Source organism: Balaenoptera musculus, chromosome 4 (genome assembly GCF_009873245.2).
Source record: "Balaenoptera musculus isolate JJ_BM4_2016_0621 chromosome 4, mBalMus1.pri.v3, whole genome shotgun sequence".
NCBI lineage: Eukaryota > Metazoa > Chordata > Mammalia > Artiodactyla > Balaenopteridae > Balaenoptera > Balaenoptera musculus.
Genome location: NC_045788.1, coordinates 137,001,720 through 137,027,897, shown reverse-complemented (window position 1 = coordinate 137,027,897; position 26,178 = coordinate 137,001,720). Strand labels below are relative to the sequence as shown.

General features: G+C 38.8%; 1 protein-coding gene across 15 annotated transcripts in view; it reads right to left on the bottom strand.

Moving 5' to 3' along the window:
* The window catches only part of DYRK1A (dual specificity tyrosine phosphorylation regulated kinase 1A), a 148,896-nt gene that overhangs the window by 105,396 nt on the left and 17,322 nt on the right, over positions 1-26,178 (bottom strand). Inside the window, exon 2 of one of the 15 annotated variants that reach the window (XM_036851131.1) lies at positions 14,043-14,463. The exons of the other annotated variants lie outside the window; for them this stretch is intronic. The gene's annotated coding sequence lies outside the window, so the exon portion shown is untranslated. The remainder of the gene's footprint in view (positions 1-14,042; positions 14,464-26,178) is intronic. 15 annotated transcript variants of the gene reach the window in all.

Sequence of the window (26,178 nt, the reverse complement as noted above, 5' to 3'; positions counted from 1 at the left end):
CAAAGCATATCTATCAGACAGAAGACACTTAGGAAGAGTATGTTCAATCAATAATAGTCTGCGACCCCTTCTCTTAACTAGTTTCTAAGAAATGCAATAAAAAACTACTCTGCTCACTCTTTCCTTTCTGATAGTACTGACTTTTCTAAATAGGATGGTCTAAAGTATTTATATATATGTGTTTCTAAAATATTTTATATATACACAATTTTATTTATAAAATATACATTATATATAATTAATTTACATAAGTACATGCACACATATACTTAGTTGATTATCTGTACTTTAATACATATAATTAGATATAATTTTATGAACCACTGTTTTTTAATTATCCTTGAATTTCAAAAATACGGAAAAACAACAAGATCCAGAAATAATTAAAAAAACACACACTATTATTAACAGCTTACATTTTCTTCCAATAAGCTTATTACTAAGAGTAGTAAAATGAGTTTAGTTGTACTTATTTTCCCTGCTAGACTTTTGTGGAACTTAGAGAAATGCTACCTCTTAAAAAATTCTTAAAATGTGTGATCTTGTATTTCAGGGTACCAATCATCCTCCATGTCTCTTTCACCTTTGGCCCCAAACTCAGGTGTCACTCTCCAGTCCCATCGTCTGGCCCCTCCACTCATTTTTCTATACATCTTTCCCTCTAAAAGAAGCACTTCAAAGATTTACTCTGAACTAATAATTCCAGACTCTCTTCTCCACCCTGACCACTCACTCAGTATCTAGTCCAACAGCTGCTGGATGCTGCGTGCAGTGCCACATTCCCACCTCAACTCACTATGCCTAAAAGGCGTCCTCATCCCTTCCTTACACAGCTCACACTGCCACCTCTACACGTGCCCCCGACACCACAACCATGCTAGAAACTGCTGACTTCTTTAGCTACTCTAAACAGTCTCACTAAATTCTATCGATTTTCAAAATGCCTCATGCCTTTCCATTCTCGTCCATGCCTACTGTTATCACCCTGGTCCATGTCCTTATATCAGTCCCTATTTCACACGTATTACAGATGCCTCCTAAACTAAGCATCTCCTAGGCCAGACAGTATGTCAGAAACAATACGGGAGGTTGCCAAAACTAGACTGCAGACTCCACCCCCGAAGATCCTGATTCAGGAAGCGTGGAGAAGGACTCAAGAATCTGGCTGTTTTTTAAACAAGAACTTTCAGGTTACTCCTGAACACAGCCGGATTTGGGAACCGTTTTACTTAAAGACAGCGCATCCCTTGTCCCTTTTCATCGCACCTTTAGCTGCCACGCTTACATCCCTGAAGCAGACTTTCAACCTGGATTTAACCCCTCTGTAACTTAGGAACATTAGATCAAATCTTATTGCCCTGAACTCAGAGCTCAGCATGGCATTCTATAAAATGCCACTTAACCTCCTTCTGCATCAATGCTCAAATCATTCCCCCTGCCTAAAACTTGCCCTTTCTTTACCTAAATCCTATCCACTCTTCAAGAGCACCTTAATTCTCCCTCAACCAGCTTAAAGCCACTCCAATCTCTCCTCTGAACTTGTGTTTACTTACCGACCACTATATTTTAGTAATTATTTATGTTATATTCTTACTCAAGTGATAGTATCTACTGCTTGGTGAATCTCAATCTCATATTTCTACTATAGCCTAGTAGATGTTCAATAAGTACGTTAGAATGCTAGAATAACAACATGGAAAATACTGTCTTACATAGAAAAAGTGGGCTATAAAGCAGTATGCAAATATATTCATTTTAAAAAGGAGAGAATAACTGTGTGCAGAAAAAAAAAAAAAAGACAGGTTATACACAAAATGCAAATAGTAGTTATCTCCAGAGAGAGGAACTGCAGGAAATTGTTATTCTTATCTTCAGTATTTTCTAAAGTTTCTAAAATGAATGTGCATTTTGTAATGAAATGAAATCTTAAACCTAGAATCTTAAACCTTAAAATCTTAAACTAGAATTTTCTTGATCAATGGAAATTCTGTATAAATGACTGGCATTGGGTATCAGCAGTCATACTGTCACAATCCTAACACATATGACTGATTTGTTAATGTCAACATTTCCCAACATATATTTCAAATTCCGCTGGCCTCACTAGACTGGATGTTCAACTTTGGGGACCTCATTCACAGTCATGCAAATCAATTACATACACGGGCATGCTATTTTGCTAGCTGCCCGTGTGGAGTTTTATTTGTTTGTTTCTTGTTCTGGTTTGTCCTTTCAATCAAAACTGCAAACTTTAACATAGTAGTGCTGCTCTCATATTGGAATATCAAAAAAGAAACATACAACAGGTAAGAAATCTAGAACTAATATTAAACTAAATCTTAGAAATAAAGGTCTAGTTATACCTTTAAATCGTCATCTTAAGCACCCCTTCCTCCTTATGCAGAACAAAATCCTAAATGTATAGTGAAAATCTACCCATCTCCAAGAATAATTCTCATGATAAACTATACCGAGAATTTTCAATCCTGAGTCACAAACTGTATGCTAAATTCCTCTATGCTAACTTAAGTTCATGTTTTTTTATGTACTCTGAAGAAACAGAAAATAACTATACAAAGCCTACAAAACACTCTTCAGATGCACAGAGACTTATTCCTCAGCTTCTTCTCCAGCTGAACATCAAGACACTCAATCTCTCTTCTCAAATGTAATTAGCCAGTCCCAGTCTATTTTTCTTGCTCGAATCTTATGCTTTATTTCTCAGTTTATGATCTTCAAATCTATACACGGTACACTTGAACATGAGCTTCGGCAAGAGTAAGTATTATTCCCATACAGTTTTCTTCATGTAACACTGATGCACATTCTCCTTGTAGTCTATTTTGCTTCATATTCAATCTCTACTTTTAGAAATACATTTCATGATGAAACATACAAAATTTATACACAAAAGTGCATCATCAAAAATAAAAAATCAGAAACAATAAAAATGTTCAACACTTTCAAAAGAAAAGATGACAAGGATTATTGTACATTCACATGATAAAATATTATGTAATCATTTAAGTTCTTAAAACAACTATATTACATGAGGGAAAAAGTCATGCATTGTATTTTATCAGAAAGAACTCAAAATCTTCATCAAAGCATAGTCTCAAGAAAGTTAAAAAAAAAAAAAGCATAGAAAAAACTCTGGAAGAAAATACATAAAATTATTAATAATGAATGTCTTTGGCTAATAAAAGACTGGATGGTTTTTACTGTCTTCTTTACACTTTTCAGTGCATCACATCTTTTATAAATATGCACGTTTTATAATCAGGAAAAAATGGTCCAAGAAATTCAGCCTCCATCTTAACATAAAAGTCGTCATGGAATCTAGCTAAAGCCACAACTATGAAACAACCTTTAAGAACCTCCAATTTTTAAAACTCCAGTAAAGGTGAAAAGCTCATGAAAATAAACTATTAAAATTCTTTGCTTTTAAAACTCAGTTAATATACTGCTAGGTCACTGTCCATGTTAGGACCCCCAAAAAGTGCTTTGTGTTGCTTAACCTGGTGTTCAAGGCCCAAAGCCGTCAGGCTCCGGAGTCAGCCTGCCCTAGTTTAACTCCTGGCTCCACAACTTACTAGGTGGCCTCATGCAAAGTTCTAAACTAGTTGACTAAGTGCCCTCATTTACAAAGTGAAGATTACCCCATAAAATAGTGCTGTTATCGATGACACAGCACGTGTAAAGCATTTAAAGCACTGCACAGTAAATGCTCATTACCTGTTCACTTCTTCATACTGTCATATTTTATACTGTCATTATTATCTCCACCTTTCCAGTCTTATTTCCTACTATATGCTTTCCCCAAATCTACACTCTAGCCACGAGGAACAAAGCTCATTCCCCCAACATCACTTTTTTGCTCAGACTCCATGCGCCTTCCTTCCTTTTCCACCTGTCAACACCAATGCCTTCTCCTCCAGAAAGTCTCCCACCAGCAACCTCTACAGTAGACACCACTTCCCCTCAACCCTGTCACAGTATTTATACCATGATTAAGGCCCTAATCCCACTCTGCCTTCAACTGCAGCTAACAAACTATATGCTTGACAGCACCTAGCCCCAGGAAGTGGGAACAGCCTGTTCAACTCACCCTCCAGATGGCCAGCTTCCTCAACTATAGCTGACTCTCAATACAGGAGGGAAAGGAAACCAGTATCATCAAACTATATCATCTCCAAAAAAATATCTGCTTTTGGTTGCTTTGTTGAAACAAATGAGTTAATTTTTTTAAATGTTTAAGACAAGATTATAAGCACAGTTAAGTCATACCTGCAATCTAATGATGGAACAAATGACTTCGCTAATTCATTTCAATGCGAAAGGCACAAAATTGAGTATTTCTGATACAAAGAATGGTATATGAACTAAAAAAATATTTTATATAATTATCAATTCTCTATAAATAGCCATAATCAGATAAAGCTTGGGCATAGTTTTTGTTTCTTGTTTTGAGTTTGTTTTTTTTTTTTCCTCTTAAACACCAAGCCTCTTTTCTAAAGAGAATATTTTTAAATGTGGTATTATTTATATTGAAAATGTTAGCAAACCAGGTGGGCAAAATAGTGATGACTGTGGAAGCAGGAGGACAGGGACATGAGGGTTCATTATATTCTCCACTTTTATGTATGCTGGAAGTTTTCCATAATTAAAAAAAATTTTAAATAGAAGTGGTGATATATGAAAGAAGTATTAGAAATACAATTCTTTAAACTATAAAATGAGTGAGATACTTGACAAAAGCAGCTAACTAAAAGAAATTTAAAGATTTGATATTCTATGACAGAGAACTTAAAAACATACCATGACTAAACAAAATTTGCTTTTTTTTATCTTTTGTTTGTTTCTCTTTTGGGAGAGGAGATAGGGGTTAAAATTGCTTGGGAAACTATTTTACATAAAATGCTTTATATAAATCACTAACAAAGATTTACCTATGTAAACTTCGATTCCTATAAAATTTTTCACAGGGACATTTATTGTGTTAATAAATGTACAGCTGTGATGTGAAAATTCAGGGAGTTGGGGTGAAATTCCTTTTAGGGTGCCATCAGCTAGCTCTGAGGGATCAATAAAGCACAAACTTCCTAGTGCCAAAGTCCACAAGACAGATAGATCCCACTACTAGTTTTAGCAGCTAACATTCTCTAGCCACTCTTGGAGAAAAAAAAAAATTGAACATTTTAACAACTTGCCCCAAAATTTCCTCTTGCTACCCAAAGTCATAACTGATGTTTGACCTTCCTGTTTTTTCAATATTACAAAGAATAACATGTTTTTTTGTGGTAACTAATACATGTGAATTATACAATAACATTGAATTTAGTATCAGATTGAGAGCAAGAGGTCTTCAATTTCATTTAATTCAAATCAATCCTTTAGTAGATGTGGAAACTCAGGTCTAGAGGTTATGTGCCTTACTTAGAGTATGTGAAAGTAAAATAAACAGATCAGAAAAGATCTGATTATCAAACCAATAATAGCAAAATAATACTTAATTGCCATTTTAATTGAGCATTCAAATTCCACTGCTACAAAGAAATATGGGCAAACATATATCTGTACAACAACAACATAAGCATACTCGTTTCTTTTCATATAAATGGAAATACACAGGAAAATGTCCAGAAAGATACCTGCAAACCTTCAACAGCAGTATCTGTCGTCAGGACAATGGGACTGAGAAGGTGGCTGGGTAGGAATGGACAGGAATGGACAAAGTCGAAAGAGGGACAGCCATACATACTTCTGCATACAATTCAGAAGTGCCATCACTTACGCCTACTGAAACAACCGAAAAATAATTTTAAATAACTGCACGCACACAAATAATATCTTAAAAATCAGATGATGTCATGACATGATGAGTTTCAAATTTATCATTCATTTCTTCAACAAATATGTGCTGAGAACTGGAGACATAAGGGTGAGAGTTACTGCCACTGTGTCTGCCCTCAGGGAACTCACAGTCCAACGTGGGAAACAGGCAAAATCACACTAATATATAACTACAAACCATGCTCACGATTATGAGGGGGAAGTACAGATTGCTAAAAGAGAAAATTAACGAGAGGAACCAATTTAGATTTGAGGAAGAGGGAGTATCAGAAAAATCTTTCCAAGAATTTGACAGGTGAGACCTGGATTTGTAGTCTTAGTATGTGTAAGGCTTCTGAAGCTCACAATTCTTTCAATTTCTAGATCTACATAAGAGAGGCGGTGAAAATTCAGAACTTCTGAGAAAGTAATTAGGTGAGTGGGGATCTGGAAGCACCAAGGACGTTCAGCCAAGACAATGAAAGATTAAAGGACCAGTGACTAGACATCTCCATATAATTTAGCAAGTCTCAAGGATGGAATGAACTGACTTTGACTCGCTCCCCGTAAAGAAGATAAGACTAAGAGTAAGAAGAATGTTACAGGAGAACAAGTGGCAAATGAAGGAAAGAATGAAGGCATCCATTAATGGGAGAGTTGTTTCATGAGTGACAGCCCCTAGTCATTGCACCTGCAGAGCTTGCAACCCATGGCATCTGCCTTGGCTATGGTTCCAACACTAAGAGGGAAGCGGGGTACAATTTACTCTAGAGCCCACCCCTCTGTCCTGACCTTCATCCAAAGGTCCACATCACTACAACATTATTTAAAAGTCTGCCTACTCCATGAAATATAATCAGGGAAACAGAATTTTTAAAGAAAACTGTCTCCTCCACCTACCCTATTTTTTTGCCCTGGTTCTCTGGGGACAACTTCCCAACATGGTGGAGGGAGCTAGAATCCAAGCAAAGCATGGGGGTCCTACTGAGATGTGAAGGTAAAGATTAGAGTTCCAAACAGCTGAAGCACCTGGAATCTTTGGGGGACAGGGTAACAGAGAGAGAAGAGCTATGCAGAAAGGGGTCTCCAAAAGTCTGTAGAGGGGTCCCAAGAAGACCAGAATGTACATGGGGCAAGGTGAGACAAGCTTAGAGCAGAGTGACTGCTAAGAGGTTGAGAGCAGAACAGAAATGAAAGAGAATGGGAAATTTTGGAGTCTTTGCCCAGCCACAGTGGAGAGATCTCTTTAACAGAGGTTTACTGTGTCAACTTGACTGAGCCATGGGCTGCCCAGACAATTGGTCAAACATTATTCTGGGTGTGTCTGTGAGGGTGTTTCTGGATAATATTAACATTTGAATCTGCAGACTGACTGCCCTACCTAATATGGGTGGTCCTCATCCAGTTGGTTGAGGGCCCGAGTAGAATAAAAAGGCTGACCCTTCCACAGGTAAGAGAGAACTCCTGTCTGACTGCTTTGAGCTGAGACTTCAACCTTTTTCCTGCCTTTGGACTCAAACTGAAACATCAGCTCCTGAATCTTGAGCCTGCTGGTTTTCAGACTAGAACTTAAACCATCAGCTCTTACGGTTCTCAGGCTTCAGACTCCGACCGGAACCACACCATCAGCTCTCTGGGTCTCCAACGTGCAAAGTGCAGATGTGGGGACTTCTCAGCCTCCATAACCACACGAGCCAATTTCTTACACTAAATCATATGCCTCCTATTGGGTCTGTTTCTCTGGAGAACCCTTACTAATACACATCTTAACATCCTTTCCCCCTTTCAAGACTTAAGGACCACACTTTTAGAGTACAGCCTACTCCAGACCAAAACTAATAATGTCTAAAACCAAACCCAGACAAGATCCACAGGAAGACCCAGTTTGGAAGTCATGTCCCACCATATTAGAGGGGCCAGGCATGACCTTGAGCTTTCTATAGATCTTGAGTAATAAAATACAAAACCAAACATAAATAAATTCGAGGTGACCAACCAGCTTTGTAGAACAAACATTAACATTCTCAAGAAGAAAAAAACAGTATTCAATCAAAATTCAGTAAACAAGAAACAGAAAAATGTGATCCACAGTCAAGGGGAAAAAAGAGTCAATAGAACACCAACCCCAGGTTGGACAAGACGTTAGATATAGCAAACAACAACAGACAAAATATCTTTAAAACAGGTATTTTATACAAAGAATTAGAGGAAAATGTGTTCAAAAACTTTAAGGAACAATTTCCTCTTTAATGTGTGAACGGACAAGAGTATCTCAGCAGAAAAATTGAAACTACAAAAAAAAAAAAAAGGAAATTATAAAATCACAGAAGACAGTGAGAAAACAGTAGAAAAATATTTGAAGAAATCATGGCTAAAAAAACCTCTCAAACTATAAGCACACCCAGGCATGTCATAGGCAAACAGCTTAAAACCAAAGATAAAGAGAGAAATCTTGAAAGCAGCCAGAGAGAAAAAAGACAGTATACACAGAGAAAAGAACAAAACAGTAATTATCACTAACATCTCACCAGACACAAGGAAGCCAGGAGACAGTGGAAAACCACCATTAATACACTCAATGACAACAAGTATCAATCTGGAATTCTATATCCAGTTAAAATAACCTTCAAGCACAAAGATGAAATAAAGACAGAATTTTTTACCAGCATACCTGAACTACAAAAACCGCTAAAGAATGTTCTTCAGACTGAGAGGAAATTATACTGGATGGAAACACAAATCTATGGAATGAAGAGTGCCAGAAATGGTAAATAAGTAGGTAAATTTTCATAAATGAGTATTTTTTCCTTCTTGTAATTAAATTAAAAGATTTTTTAAAACAAAAATTAATCATAAATTGGAGCTTAAAATGTGCTTAAAGCGAAAATCATAAAATTGTAACATATGTAGGAGTAACACATGTAGGAGGAAAAAAATGTGGCAACAACTGCACCAAGTGGGAGGCAGGTAAACAGCATGATAGTGTTTACCGTTATTACACTTGGGAAATGGGAAATGGGGAATGGGAAGTGGAAAGTGTCACTGACTCTAAATATTTAAACACAGATATGAACTTCCCTCGATACACACAACACCTTCAGAAGTTCCTGTGAAGAAGAGCTCACACAAAGTAATTACAAACACACAAAGAAACCCTCCTTCACAAGAGAAACTCAGCTACATGCCCTTACAAGTGTGCTATGAGAGAGGCAGAAGGACACGCGACACACCGGCAGAAGAGCAGAAGGCAGAGCGACCATGGAGGCAGAGGTTGGAGGGATGCAGCCGCAAGTCAAAGAATGCTGGCAGCCGCCAGAAGCTAGGCGAGGCAGGGAAGAGACTGTCTCTTGGAGACCCCCTGGGCCTGCTGACACTTTCATCTCGTTTCAATGGTACTGATTTTAGACTCCTGGCCTCCAGAACAAGGAGAGAATAAATTTCTGTTGCTTTACGTCACTAAGTCTGTGATGTTTTTACAGTGGCCACAGGAAACTAATACAAAGAGGTAAGAAAGACAGTTTCAAATCTTCTTAAAATACGTACATTTACAAATGTCACCTATGAAAAACGCTCCAATCTGTACTTGTATTCTTGGAGGATGTGGAAAAGTACGCTTGATTTATGTCAACATCTCATTTGGAATGATTTGCAATCTTACTGCTTTTTTGTGAGTTCCTTCAAGATTTAAAAAGACATAACCACTGGAAAACATATAGTGTAAAATCCCCACCACTTTCATGCTCAGTGAAACCCAATACTGAGCTATCCAATCTGTAACAGTTCAAGAAAGCTTCCACATGTTCTATCACAAACAGCAAATGTTAAAATGTCAAACCTAGGCTGTCAATGACGTGAGGGCACAAACTGTATTTGTGTTTTTCACTACTTTATCCCCAACTTTTGGTACATTATCAGATAAATCAGCCTTTGTATTTCCTGTCACGATTCCCTACCACCATATACTGCATGTCTTCTATACCACTCTTCCCCTTCCTTTACTCTGCGGCTTAACAATGAGCCCCCAGACCTCCACCCGTAACATCTCAGTGGGTTAAGCAGCAGCCATGCCCTCGTCAAAGCCAAGGCAAACCTAACATGCTGAAAGGAAGGAACAGTCTGACATGTCCTGTCAAGTTGTTTCACCAGGAAGAAGCCACTTACTTGAACATCTATGCATAAGCCAGATTTGGCTCCAACATTACCAACTGCTTCTAGGCTTTAAAGTCCCAGGCTCCTTCCACTAAAGGACATGGCCTCTCTCAACTCACAGAACTGTTGGAAGTGATTAAGGTGATATACGTAAGTGCCTAGCACATGGTTTGCATTATCACGTTTAGTTCCACTTCCCTTTACTTCAGAGAAGGGAACGTATCCTTAACCTTCACAAGCTTCTCAATGATGTTACTTGCCTTACAAGGTCCAGGCAACTGCAAATGGGGAGAGAGAAGAGTCCTCCTAGTACCTGACAGAGGCTGGTCCCTCTGGGGTAGAAAGAAAAAGGGAAGTCACTCCTCCTGTCTCAAGCTGTGCTCTTCACCTTACGTGACCTCTCCCATCCTCTGAACCTGAATATCATATTCAGAACCTGCCTTGTAACAGTTGTAGAATTCATCCCTTCAGAAGAAAATGTTCTTAATAATGGTATTGTGATTTGTTTATAAGTCTTGTCTTCTCTACCAGGTTGTGACTTCCTTATGGGCAGAGATTATATCATACTCAAGGCCAAAGTACAAAGCACAGTTTCCCACACAGATGACAATGAAGTCATCAAGTCGATATACAGTATCTTAACACTACGTCTAAACAAAAGTATGTAAATTATCTGGCTTGTTCTGCTATTGGTAGTCATGCTGAGCAGATAACTTTTCCAGAATCCCTGTTCAATTAGGCAAGGATCAAGAAGTCTAGATTTCTATCTCACAGTAATTTCCCAGCTTACTTCTAAAGAGAGATATGAGCACTTAACTTTATTTACCAAATAAATTAGCACAATACCTGGCACAGACTTAACTTATAATGCCACCTAACATTTTTTAAGATACTTTTTAATTTATGAAACAATTTCAAGTACAACTCATGTCATGCTCCCTGAACCCTGTGAAACCAGGTAGGTATAATTTTGCACTTTTACATGTGAGGCAACTGAGGTGCAGACTATCCAAAGCAGTGGACATCCCGTACCACTGACAGCTGCATCAGAGTCACCCTGAGGGGCTTGTTAAAAATTCAGATTCAGAGACATAACCATCAGAACCTCCAGAGGATAGGGCCTGAACCTATATTTTGAACAAGGGCCCCAGGCGATTTTGACACATGGCCAAATTTACAAACTTGCAAGAATTCAGAGCCCAAGAGGCCTGATGGTATTTAAGAAGGAGCTTCCTTCTGTTGGGCTAGTTTACCGAAGTGAACTATGGACTACTCCTCTGGAAAACTGAGATGTCACTTGTGACTGAATGTGCACCTAGGTGTTTCTAGGAACACAGAATGCAGCAAAGATTAAACGACTCTTTACCTGGCTTGTACTCTGAGGACACAAAGGTATAATCCGTTAGAGCTGGTTAGTTTTATGTTCCTAATTAATTTCAAAACTTGTCTTTTAATATACTCTATTTAGCATTTTAATCCAAGGGCCAAAATAATTTCCTCTTTGTGTTAATTGTAAGATTTTTCCTAAACAAAAACATTAAGTAAACAGCTTCCCCCAAAAGGGTACTACTAAGAAAGCTGAACAGTTTCATCCACACTACGTGTGGCAGACAGTCATCTCCTTCCTCCATAAATAGAGTCAAGCACACAACTGCCCTGCTAGGTTACACTTCCCAGCTTCCCTTGCAGCTGGGTATGGCCAAGCAACTAAGTTTTCATGGACAGAATGCGAAAAAAAAGCGTGGGGTGACACTTTTGGTCTTTTAAGACAAGGAGTGAACACTTCTCTGTCTCTTCACCTGCCTGTGAGTTGGGGCAAGGACAACACAGATGAGGACCGTCCCCTAGGGTACTGTGAATGATCAAGGCGGAAGAAACGTGTCTCCGGATGACCCACTGAGGTAGCACCCCCCGCAACCTGGCCATTCACCTCGAGATGATTCTGTGTTCTCAGAGCCATCAAAGTGCTGGCTCCCACTTACAGCAGCTTAACCGTGGACCCTAATACGCTACTGTGTGTGTGACAACTAGAACTAATCCCCTCTAACAACTATTCAATACATCAGCTGAGGACGTTTCTAAGGTGTTTGATAATAAAATTTTGGATGCTGAAGGGCTCTTAGAAGATCATCTATGAAAGTCTAGAGATTAAAAGACATGGCAGGAAGAACACTGGACCCTGGGACTCCTAACTTCCCAGGTCACTCTCCCTTTAACATTATGTTAAGCCTGGATTCTAAAATCATAGAAAATAGAACTGCATTTTTTAAAATAACCTTTGGATTAATTTTATTCATTGATTCAACAAATAATCTACCCCAGCATCTGCCAGTTGCCAAGCGATGTGTTTTCAGGTGAATGCAGATTTACAGAGGGCTTTCGTTTTCTGGCTGTACTATGCCTTTAACCCTCCTGAGCCTGGATCAATTACACAGAAAACAAGTACAAAGACATTAACACTACCCTGAAGGACCCAGAAATACTCAAATCAAAATTTGAAGTTTTCCTTATAGAAAGTAATATATTAGAAACGTCTCTTCTACTTCTGCTACTGCCCTGTAATAGCCCCCATCCCAAAAAAGCATTTTCATTTGTACCCAGTCCAAAGCAAAGAAAGAAGTCAGTAAACCCAAGTAACAGTATTTGGCCTACACTCCTTCCCAGAGAACAGGGGCACTGGGGTCCTGCCTTCTCACCCACCCTGACCCCCCAGGGCCTGCACCATACAGGAGACAGAGGCATGGGAACAGGCCTCACTCCCAGGAGAGACAGGAACGCCTCCTTTCCCGTGGCATAGAAGAGATCCTGGTGAGCTATGTGATAAAAAGCTGAAGAACAGGAAGAGCTTTTGTTAGAAAGCTAAAAGGTTTCCAAATCCCAGAACAGAGTCCATTCCAACAGTGCTTTGTCCATAAGGATAAGATCGATCTGCCTGGATGCAAAACTCCATAGAGTAAAATGCTTTCCCCCTCTGGATTTTTAAAAGAAAATCTATATGGTGTAGGTAAAACCTCAGTATTAAAAAAAATTATCCAGATCACATACTAAGGTTTTCCAGGATGGGGGAGGTGGCTCAAGTCCTGTGGGGCAGGCACTATGTAGGAATAATTCTTACAGAGTAATGTTTCTCAACCTTTTTTCCTTCATTCCCACCACCAGGAAGAAAAGTTTAAATTAAACTTCTCCTTAATGAGAGAAATTAAATATTATGGAATAAGACTCTGTCAGGTAAGGCTGACTTACTGTAACATCTAAGATTTTTTTCACTCCCTCACGCCCAAGAACAAGTTTTCCCCCTTGGGGAGTGATATCACCCCCATGGAGAATGCGTGTCACAGGACCTAAAAATGTGATCCTCAAACTTTACACATCACCCAGACCCTTTCTCAGACATTTGGATATGCTAAGTCTGGGGGTAGACCCAAAAATCTGCATTTCTTTTAAGCTTTCCAGAGGACTCCAATGTATATGGTCAATGAGCCACAATGTTTCTGACAAATTTCCATTGTTACACCCAAGCCCAGTAACAGGATGACCTCAATATGAGAACTATTTAAATGAAATGAAACACTGTCACATTCCCGGCATTAAGGAGATCTGTTCAGGGGCAAAAAAGAAAAGACTTGAGCTACAATTACAGGAGATGTGATTATCTATTTCTTCTTTCTCCTGTACAAAGGACAATCGCAGGATTACTGGAGAAATACTTGAGATATTTTATGGACTGTAACATGTGACCCAAAAGGAGGTTTACATCACTTATTTCACAAAGTACATATTCAGAGTTCTTATCTAGTACTTTGGTACTTTAACTTAGGTGTAATTTGGAGCTGAGAAGACCATAACGTACTCATTATCTCTTTTACCCAATCTCCAAATCTGTATTTATAAACCCTACCAAAATTATCAAACCACAGTTTAACTGAATAAGACAAATTATGTTAATATTATACAGCTATCTGAATGTAGTTACAGCAAAAAGGCATACAATCACATCAGTGCATTATAAAATGCATAAACTGGTCAGATTAGATAATAAAAAAACAAAACAGAAAAGTCACCTTTTTCCCCTTCAGAAAAATACTTGGTTCGTGTAGTGGGATGTTCCTTGGTGGTCCCAATAAACCACTCTTGCCAGTGTCCACACCTTGTACAGTCCCCTCTGCTTGAATCTGGACAGGCCTGTGACTTGCTTTTGGCCTAAAGAATCTGGTGAAGATGACATTATGCCAGTTCCAGGCATAAGTCTTAAGATGGCCCAGTGGCTTCTGCTGTTGGCACCTCCAGAATCCAGTCACCACCTCTGGAATCCACCACCACGTACGAAGTTCAACTACCCCAAGACGATGCTGTGAGAAAGCCCACGGTAACCAGATGAAAAAGTCACAAGGAGGAAGATGTCTCAGACACCACACATGTGCCGGAATCCAACATCTCAGACTTTCCAGTCCCAGGAGACACCATGTGGAATGGAGGCAAGGCCTGCCCAAATTGGAGAATTGTGAGCAAAGAAAAGAGTATTGGTTGTTTTAAGCCACTCAGATTTGACATGGTTCATTAAATAAATATAGATAACCTCAACATTTTGTATGCAAACAAACATGGAAGAAAAGTTACAATGTACATGTTTGGAAAATGTATGAAAGTAAACACTCTACATCTGAAATCATTTATCTTCTTGAACTGGAAAAAGGCTGGTAAACTCTGACACCTTATATTGTATCAGCACACTTCTTTAACAAGTAACTCAGGACTCCTACGAGATGGTCAAAACTGAGGAGAAAAGGGAGTCAAGACACCATCTCCAGACTAGAGACGTATACATACCCACAAACAAACTAGTTTATTAAACTTCAGTAAAAAACTTGCCTATAGATAATCTCTTTGAGAATATGTCCTCCTGGCTAAGATACAGAGTGGAGTTTTTTAAACTGGTTTGTATCCTTACACAGAGGCATTAATGAGTACTGAAAAGTATTGTTACCTGCTATCAGTAAACGACAACCATGGATAAGTCTTAATATTAATGGGTTCAAACACTTATTGAGAATATTAGATATACTATGGGCCAGGCATCCTGGATACCAGAAAAAAAACAATCCCTGCCCATAGCTGCTCAATCTAGCAAAGGCCCCAAATACAAATAATGATTTTATAAATGCTACCTAGAATAAAACTGTGCACAAAAAGGAACTAACGAGAACACAGAAGACACAGCTATTCTTTCTACCCCATTCCTGCCTCCTTCCAGAAGCGCTAGGAGAAACTAAAAGAGATGACATCTGAGATGAGTAACTAAGGTTATGGAAGACTTTCCCCAAAACCCACCCCACAAGGAGAACTTTCTAATATTGGTTCTATTAAGGGCACATTTGTCTGCTTTGTCCCCCAAGTGTCTCGAGCATCTAAATCAGGGCCTGTCACAAAATAGGTACACAAACATCTGTTAAATGTAATTTAACTCCTACAGTTATGACCTTGGACATTTCACTCAGCATCATTTATAAAAGATGAATAATGGCTTACAGAGTTGCTTTGAGAATTAAATGAGATACTGTATGGTAGTATTTGGAAAATGATAATAGGTCAATAAAAAGTTTGGGTGGTATTATTATTTCAGAGGAAGCAGCATTTGTTTATGTATTTAATGCCTCCAGTGCCCACTATATGCCAAGCTCTGTGCTCTATAGAAAATGCTGTAAAACTAGCACAGACAATGTGCCTCAAAGGAAAACTGAGAGGAAAGGAGCAGAAAGCGTAACACACGTGGGGAAATGAAAGCTACTTAGAATAGCTCTGGAGTGGAGCAAACACGGCAGGGTTACAGATAAAAAGACTGGAAAAGTAAGCTGAGGTCCAACTATAAAGAGAACCTGAATATTTTAATAAACTTGGTCTTCATTACATGGAAACGAGAATCACGGATGATTACAGGCTGTGGCGAAACAGCACAATCAGGGTGAAAGCAGCTATAGTAGGAGGAGGGTAAGGCTGACAAGTGTAAAAAAAAAATAAAGACAGAAAAAAAGATCTGAAAAGGAAATACTACAGCTTCAACAAGTACACATTCAACACAGTGTATAGTCCATGCATTTACAATTATTCTCTCACAAAGCTCCACTGAAAATAAAATCAGAATAGAAGTCAAAAAATAATAATAATAAAAGAAAGTAATGGACAAATGTTTAGATAACGAAATAAAACATAGACAGTGGTAGTAGACTTAGGAGAATGAAGGAAGGCACAGAGTAAGTGTCTACACTTGGAGATACCAAAGAAAATAGTTAATGTACCCTGAAACCTGGAAAGGCTTAGGACACACACATATTCTCTATGTCCACTGAGACCTGGAGAAGATCCACACCCTAAGAGCAACAAGCACACCTAATGCTCAGGTTTTGGTTTCTAATACCATTCTCCATAAAAAAGAACCAGAGCTCTAGGCAAAGAGCTCTCACACTTGACACCATATGCATGATCCATAAAGGAAAGATTTAATAAACTGGACTTCATCAAAATTCAAACCTTTTGCTCTGAAAGACTCTTTTAAGAGGATGAAAAGACAAGCTATGGACAGGGAGAAAGTATTTTCGAACCACATATCCAACAAAGACCTTGTATCTAGAATACATAAAGAACCCTCATAACTCAGCAGTTAAAATTTTTTTAAAAAATCCAATCAGAAAATGGGCAAGACATGAACAGATATTTCACCAAAGAGGAGACACAGATGGCAAGCAAGCAAATAAAAAAATGTTCAACATCATTAGTCATTAAAGAAATGCAAATTAAAACCATAACAGGGTATCACCACACCTATTAGAACAGCTATAAGTAAAAAACAGTGATAACACTAAATGGTGGGGAGGATGCTGAGAAACAGCATCCCTCATATAGTGCTGGTGAGAACAATAAAGTGGTACAGACACTATGGAAAATAGTCCGGTGGTTGCTTACAAAACTAAACACGTGCTTACCACATGACCCAGCAATCACACTCTCAAACTTCTACTCCCAAAAATGGAAAACAATGTTTACACGAAAATCTGTTCTCAAACATTCAAAGCAGTTTTATTCATAATATTATACAAAATATTGGAAACAATCCCGATGTCCTTCAATAGGTGAATGGTTGAACAAACTTGGTACATCCATACAACAGAACACTACCCAGCAATAAGAAGGAATTAACTATTGATATACATAACACCAAATGGACCTCAAGGCATTATGCTTTGTGAAAAAGATTGATCTCAAAAGGTTACTATTGTATAATTCCATTCCTATAACATATTGAAGTGACAAAACTACAGACATGGAGAATAAACAAAATGGTGGAGGGCGGTGTTGGGAATACAAAGAGGTAGCAAAAGAGTGCTTCTGAAGTGATGGAACAGCTCTGTTATCTTGATTGTGGGGCTAGCTACACAACTCTGTACATGAAATAGATAAGTTACAAAAGACTATACGCACACGCAAATGCAAGCTTAAAAAATAATGAAAAGTGAGTAGTTCTGTAGTGCAGTTAACAGAAATGTACCAGACATATCAAATTTCCTGATTTTGATACTGTAGTAGGGCTACACAAAACTCCACTGAAGGGAGTTGGATGAAGGGGGTACATGGGACTTTATATTATTTTTCAACTTCCTGTGAGTCTACAATTATTTCAAAATAAAGGATTTTTTAAAGGGGGGGGGGGGTCCTTGGAAAAACAGCCAATTCCAATTCCAAGGCTGAGACAGTAGTTCAAGGTGAGCCTGGAAAGTGCTCCAAAAAATGATGGAGATATGCTAAAAGGACACAGAAGCAAACTTGAAGGGGCTTCTACTAGCAAAATCTGGGACAAGTGAGGCATCAAAATAAATAATTACAGTAATGGATTACAACCCACTGCATGAAACAGAAAATCAGGTACTCATAGTGATATAAAACAAGTGAATAAATAAGAAGTCTGATTACTGATGGAATATTTACACAGTCTCAAAGTATCTCTACACAAAATATTTATTACAAAGAGGGAGGAAAAGTAACTTTAAAATGGATAAGCCTTAAGGCACCACCATAATCAAGTGATCAAAGTAAACGTCACCAATAATGGAACGAACTGAAATCATATGCTACCTGTAGTAGGCACAATAATGCCCCTGCCCCAAGACTGGTCCACATCCTAATCCTTAGAACCTGTGAACGTGTTACTTTACATGGCAAAGGAGAATTATGTTTGCAGAAGAAATTAAACTTGCCAATTAGATGACTTTAAAATTGAGATTATCCTCAATTATCCCAGTGGGCCCGATGTAATCACAAAGGTCCTTAAGAGTGAAAGGGTGGGGGGAAAGAAGAGTGAGAGATGGCAGCATGAGATGCACGAGGTCCAAACTAGCTGGCTTTGAAAAGAGAAGAAGGGGGCCATAAGCCAAGAAATGCAGGTAGCCTCCAGAAGTTGGAAAGGGCAGGGAAAAACATTATTTTGTAGAGTCTCCAAAAGGAATGCAGCCCTACTGCCACCTTGATTTGAGCCCAGTTGAGATGCATTTTGGACTTCTGAACTCCAGAACTGTAATATAATAAATGTGTGTTTTTTAAGCCACTAAATTTGTGTTAACTTTCTTACAGCACAAACAGAAAAACAATAATACACCATCTAACAAAATGCAATGAAATTAATATAGCATCACTTCTATGATACTCCTGGCAAAGACGCTTAACCTACATCTAATACAAAGAAACATCAGACAAACTCACATTGAGAGTGATTCTATAAAATAACTGGCCTGTATTCTTCAAAAATATCAATATCATAAAAGAAAAAACAGTTGAGGGACTATTCTAGATCAACAGTTGAAGAGACGTGACAACAAAATGTGTTAAGTGATCCTAGATTGACTGTATCCTTTTCCTATAAAGAACACCACTGGGGCAACTGCTGAAACCTGAATGGAGGCTTAAGGATCAGACAGCTGTAATATATCAATGTTACATTCCTGCCTTTGTTGGTTGTATTGTTGTCAGGCAAGAGAATGTCTGTTTGTAGGAAACATGCACTACAATATTCAACAAAGAAGAGACATCATGTCAACAACTCTCTTTCAAAAGATTCAGGAAATACAAGTTATCTGTATTTTACCGGCAACTTTCCTGAGTTCGTTTTAACAAATAAGTATATAAAATAAATGTAGTAAAACCCCAAATTGCAGCCCAAACCCTATACAGGCTGGCAACTATCATGTCCCCAAACAGACCAGAGGCATGCACGCTCTCTGAGGAAAATGCGAAGAGGCTCTACACGTTGAAAGATCAAGCACAACAGAGAACTGGTTTGAGGCAGAAGACTAAAAACAGAACTGAGTAAGAGTCTCTATACGGAACTGTGGACTCTAGTCCCCTTCTCCAGTTCTGCTTACAGAACATCAGCAAGAGGAATACACGTTCCCTCTCCCCCAGGCATGGGATTTACAGTTTCAATCAGGAGACACCAAGAGCCCTGGAGTAAAAGCCCTAGGGTTACTCATATTCATGGGTCCCTCAAGCACCACACTAAGCCTTCAGTGAACAAGCCTCAACCTCACAAAAAGCTTCCTTCAGCTTTATTGTAACTTACTCCTAAATACAAGCCACCAGCCCAGGGATGGCCAGATATTTGAGGAAAGCTGCCAAAACTCAAAGACAGAAATCAAAACAAGCAGAAAAACAGGAATCCAGAGGAAACTGAGACAATGCCATGAAAGGGGAAAAAAGGCAATTAACCATAATATGAACGTGCTTGAAGAGGCAAAAGAATATATGTAACCCTGAAGTAAAAACAAAATGCTAGTGGGGGGTGGGGGGGAGGAGCAGAGAACATAAAAAATACCCTGATGGAAAATAAAAGTTGAAAAATATCTCCCTATAAGGGTAAAAAGTAAACAAATAGAAAATAGACAAGGTAACACTACAAAACTTCAGAACACCACAGATGAAGATCAGATCCTTAAAACTTCCGGGAAGTGGGAGGGTTCATATAAAAAGGACCAAATTTTCTAAAAATTTAATGGATCTATATTAATATTTAGTAGCCACTAACATCACAGAAAGTCAGATATTTTGTGCCTCCTAAAGATAACATACCACCCATGCAGTATTCTCCCCACTCACCACCTCTCAAAAAAAAAAACAGAGAAAAAGAAGAAAAAAACAAAATTTTATCAAGATCTTACTGCCAAGTACAGGAAATACACTACAAGGGACGGGGAACACATCAATGACACCAGAGTTTCATTCAACAACATCCAGGCTGCAGAAGACTACAAGACAGATGATACACTTTCTTCAACAAATAAAACTCACGGGGGAAAAAAACAACCAATAGATTAAGAGACTTAAGAGATTTGTCAATCAATGACAATTTATGGACCTTACCTAGATGCTGATTTGAATGAACTGTTTAAAAATATAATTATGAGACAATCGAGGTAACTTGAACTTTAACTGGATATGTGAAGAATTACTGTTAATCTTTTAAAGGTACGATAATGCTACTGGGGTTATAGTTTAGAAACTAGTCCTTACCTTTTAGAGATATATACTGAAATATTCAAGAGTGAAATTATACATCTGGGTTTGCTTGTATAAAATCAAAGGGAAGAGAGGTAGACAGGATTATGAATTTTTTAAAAGTGGCCATGAGGGCTTCCCTGGTGGCGCAGTGGTTAAGAATCCGCCTACCAATGCAGGGTACACAGGTTCGAGCCCTGGTCCGGGAAGATCCCTCTTGCCGCGGAGCATCTAAGCCCTTGTGCCACAACTACTCAGCCTGCCCTTTAGAGCCCACGTGCCACAACTACTGAGCCCACGTGCCACAACTACTGAAGCCCGTGCGCCTAGAGCCCGTGCTCTGCAACAAGAGAAGCCACTGCAATGAGAAGCCCGCACATCACAATGAAGAGAAGTCCCCGCTCATCTCAACTAGAGAAAGCCGGTGCACAGAGACAAAGACCCAACACAGCCAAAAATAAATAAATTAAATAAATTAAAAAAAAAAAAAAAGAGCGGCCACAAGTTGATCAATGTTGAAGTTGGGTGATAGATACATGGGAGTGCATTATGTTCTCTAACTTTTCCATACTGTTTTTTTTAATGGAACCCAGAATACAAATTATATCTGCTATAGAAGCTAGAAAACCATGAAGCAATCCATTCAGAGTTCTCAGTAAAAATTATATTCCAATTGCAATTCTGTACCCAGTCAAAACTTTTACTCGTGAGAGAAAGCAGATTAAAGATATTTTCAGATGATGTCTCAAAAAATTAACCTCTCTTGCACCCTTTCTCAGGAAGTACTGAAAGTTGTGCTCTGGCAAAAAGAAAGATAAAGGCAGGAAAGATAAAGGTCAGAGAACTAGGAAACAGGAGACCCAAACCTGTTGGAGATACACAAAGGAACCCTATTAGACCTAGAGAGCAAGAATTCCATACAGACTAATAAGGACCAACTGTATAGCACAGGCAACTTTTCTCAATACTCTGTAATGACCTACATGGGAAAAGAATCTAAAAAAGAGTAGATGTGTGTGTATGTATAACTGATTCACTTTGCTGTACAGCAGAAACTAACACAACATTGTAAATCAACTATACTCCTATAAAAATTAAAAAAAAAAAAAAAAAAAAAGAATTCCATTCAGGAGTAGTTTGATGGAGCGCCCCTTAAGAACGTTCTTAAGGGAGGGGGTTGGGGGTGAGTGAGAATGAGGACCAGGACAACTAATTATCTGATATTTGTGCAAAACTATATGGAGAGGCTATTAGAAGGTACAGGAAAACTCAGTCACTAGTACCTAGAAAACAAAGCACAACAAAATTATACGAGGAAAACAAAACAGGAAAAACAAAATTATACAAGGAGGGAAATGTAATCATAGTATACAATTTTCCTCCATGGTGAACAAGACTTACATAATCATCATTAAACACAATACATTTAAAGAAAGAATATATATATATAAAACTATAATGGACAGATGGGAGAAGACGTATAAAACAGGTGGTTTAAAGTTAAATATTCATCTACCTTAACAGAAAGTCAATAGATAATATCTTAAATTTTAAGTCAAATACCAAATTAGGGTCAGAGTTACCTACCCAGCCTCCACTCTCCCCCTTCTTCCTTTCTAGCAGAAGCTGATTTTGTCCAGAACCGATTTGCACACCCATCCCTTTAGGCATGTTCTCAGGGAAGGCGCTCAGTTCCAGGCGTGTGCCTAATTGGTCTAAATGTAATTCCATTTCCCTTTCTAGTGAGTCTTTCAGAAACAGGCATATAACCCAGGAGGTAAGTCTGCCGGAGTTTCTAGGCAAAGTTTCCATATTCTTATACAGCTACAAGAAAAATAATTTTCTTTCTCTGGACACTGCTGGATCTGGGTACAACTCCTGAAACTGCTGCAGCCATCTTATTAATTTGAGGATGTAGCCGGCCAATGACTAAAGGGGGAGATAGAAAACTGGGTTCCTGAAGACATTATTGTGCCACAAAACCAACTGCCCTAGAACCCACCCTACCTCTGGACTTCCAACTGTGATTTACACTGAAGCCAGTTTGGGTCGTGGTCTCAGTACTACCATCCAAAAGCATCCTAACTGATAAGCAACTTATTTAGAAATAGATAAACAGCAGAAGAAACAGCTAAGAGTTGAGGAAAAAGTGATTACCTACGGGGCAGAGCTTGCCAGCTAGTGTACATGGCACACAGTGCCACTAATGTTCCAGAAGTGCCAAGATCCCCTAAAGACCTCAGGACACCCAAACAGCCTCTTCTATTTTGCCCATACAGACTCTGAGGTGGAAAAGTTCGGGAAGCACTGCTCTCCGGAGCAGGACTAGAGTAATGAAGGGTGTGCCTGGGGACAGGTTTTTTTCATCACAAGCCTTTCGGTAGTATTCAATTTTGATTATATGCATATTAAAACTGAAAATTAATTCTTAAAAAAAATTACTGCAGTAAGCAAAAAGAAACTAAAGATCTGATCTGTAGAGAGGTCATTAACAATAATGTAAAGAAAGAGCTTAATTGAAGACTATTTCAGAAACAAAACTCAAGAGGGCTGGGTAATAGAGTAAATTCAAAAGTAACTGAGAGGAAGTTACAAGGAGTCAAAAGACTACATAGATGTTTCTTCTTTAGGGACATAACTACTCCATCACTGCAAAGTGGAAACACAAAATTACTTTCTGTTGTAATCCACTGATTGGATTATACCAGCTGCTATCTACAAAACTCTCTTCAAGTTTTACATGGAATTCAACTTGGGAAGCTGAGATACAGTTTAAAATACCAGAAACCCTTCATTCAGCCATGTATTAACGGATAAGCAAGATACTAGTCCTAGATACATGACGAACAAAATGTACAAGGTTCTGAGACTTCCCTGGTGGCGCAGTGGTTAACAATCCGCCTGCCAATGCAGGGGACACGGGTTCAATCCCTGGTCCGTGAAGATCCCACGTTCCGCGGAGCAACTAAGCCCGTGCGCCACAACTACAGAGTCCACGCTCTAGAGCCTGAGAGCCACAACTACTGAGCCCGTGTGCCGCAACTACTGAAGCCCACGTGCCTAGAGCCCGTGCTCCGCAACAAGACAAGCCACCGCAATGAGAAGTCCGTGCACCGCAATGAAGAGTAACCCCCACTCACAACTAGAGAAAGCCTGCGCGCAACGAAGACCAATGCAGCCAAAAAATAAATTTTTTCAAAAAGGTACAAGATTCCTGCTCTCATGAAATTAATATTTGCTAAAACATATTCCACAGAAGCAATACAAATAATAACTAAGAGTGAGGGCCGAACCTGGTTTGAATCCTATCTCACCAACCACTAGGGAAAACTACTCCACCTCTAAACCTAATTTTTATCATCAGTTATTTGAAAATAATACCTTACTAGGTTGTGATATGTGTGTGTTTATAAAGTATTCATAGCAAGCTTAATAAAGATTGCCCTTACTATGTTAACAGGTTTCCTATAATATGCTAATGTGTACTGTGACTCTCCAAGAAGGTAATTTTCTCCAAGCTTATTTCCTTCATACCACACCATGGAGTGATCTGCAGAGCACATTTACAGCAAGAGAAACTCCCTACTGTGTACCCTACTTCTAATCCACTAGGACTGATTTTTACTACTGTATCCTCATACTGTCAGCTTTTTTTTTTTTTTTACCACTTTTTAGCATCCACTCTGCAAACCTCTTCAATCACAGTTTTAAGACTATTATGCCTCAGTCTCCCATGCTAGATCCTGACCATCCTAGAAACAGAGGGAGTATCTTTTAGACTAACTGCTCCAGTACTTGGAAAAACACAGTATGGTAACACTAAAAATGCCATTTCAAAGAAGCAGTGCATGCAGTTTAACCTCATTCTTTCAGTTATTCAGCAAACATTTATGGCATTTTCTATACACCAGGCCCTTCTACGATTCTATGCTAGGCCCTGAAGAGACAGCAGTGAACAAAGCAGATGCAACTCCTGCTCTTAAGCAGCTCAGTCTAAAGAAAACAGATACAAAAATAAATAAACCGAACAGGTATCAAGTTCAGGTGGAACAGTGTGAAGCAGTGATAAGGAAAAGTTCAAGGTGTTTTGAAACCTAACCTAGACTGGAAGGAGTCGGGGAAGGTTTCCCTGAACACAGACATCTCAACTGGGATGGGGAAGATGACTAGGAGTTAGTAGGATGGAGTCCTAAGTGCTTTACAAGCATTCTATTACTCTTCACAACGCTATAAACAGTAGGCGTATATTATCCCCACAGGGAAACTGAGGCTCAGAGAAGTTTTTATGGCTGGGAAAAGGCAGGGCTAGGATTCAAAGCCAGATATCTAGATCAGACTCCAGGGAATGTACAAAAATGTACGGCATCCAATCAAATGTACAGCATTTCTTTCCCACTACACTCTACTCTCTGTAATGGACAGACTCTAAGACGGCTCCCACAACACAGCCTCCTGCTGTTCATGCCCTCCCACAGACCCTTCCTTTGAACCAAGACCTACGACTTGCTTTTAACCAAGAGAATACAGGAAATGTGAAGGGATGTCACTTCTGTGGTTATGATACACGAGACTGTATATCTGTCTAGTGCGAAGACTCACTCCTTCACTGTCTTTGAGAAAGTAGTGGCCATGCTGGAAAGGACCACACAGCAATGAACTGAGGGCAGATGTCTGCCAATAGGTAGCAAGAAACTGAGGCTCTCAATCCAACACTGAACAGGGTACTGAATTCTACCAACAATCATATGAGCTTAGAGGAGACCTTCCCCAGTTACACCTTAGATGAGACCAAAGCCCCATCAATAACTTGACCAGAGCCCTCTGAGACCCAGCTAATTAAGCTAAGCTGTGCTCAGACATCTGACCTACAGAAACTGTGAGGCCATAAATGTACTTGTTTTTAAGTTTCTAACTTTATGGTAATATTGTTACATATCAAGAAATAACAAACACACTGTTACACAATAAAGTTTTTCCGCCATATCCTGGTGCTTTGCTGAAATAATGATTTGCGACTACTCTTAACTACACATCAAGCCAACTTCAGGTAGCAGTCACAGTTGCTCTTTTTAAGCAAAACTCATGTACCAAGATGTCAACATTAACCACAATCTGACCCTGTGTTTTATTTGTATTTTTTATTGAGATACATTTGACATAAAATATTAGTTTTAGATGTACAACACAGTGATTTGACATTTGACTCTGCATTTTATTGTAGCCATTTTTTAATAACCTTGCCTGCTAATTCCATTGTCTCTATCATTTCTGTTTCTCCTGAGTTTTCTCTTCTGTCTTCAAACTCACTAATCTTCTCTTCTGCCATGTCTAATCTGCCATTAATGCCATCCTGTATATTTTTCATTCCACACATTAGTTTTCACCTCTAAAAGTTTTATTTGGATCTTTTTATACCTTTCATAATTTCTAACTTTCTGAACATATGGAATACAGTAACTGCTTTCATGTCCTTACCTGTTAATTCTAATATGTCAGTTCTAGGTTGGTTTCAATTTACTGATATCCTAATTATAAGTCACATTAACCTACGTCTTCACACGTCTAGTAATTTTTGATTGGATGCTAGACATTTTACACTGTTGAGTGTTGGGTTTCTTTACGTTTCTTTAAAGACTATTGGCCTTTGCAATGACTGGCAAT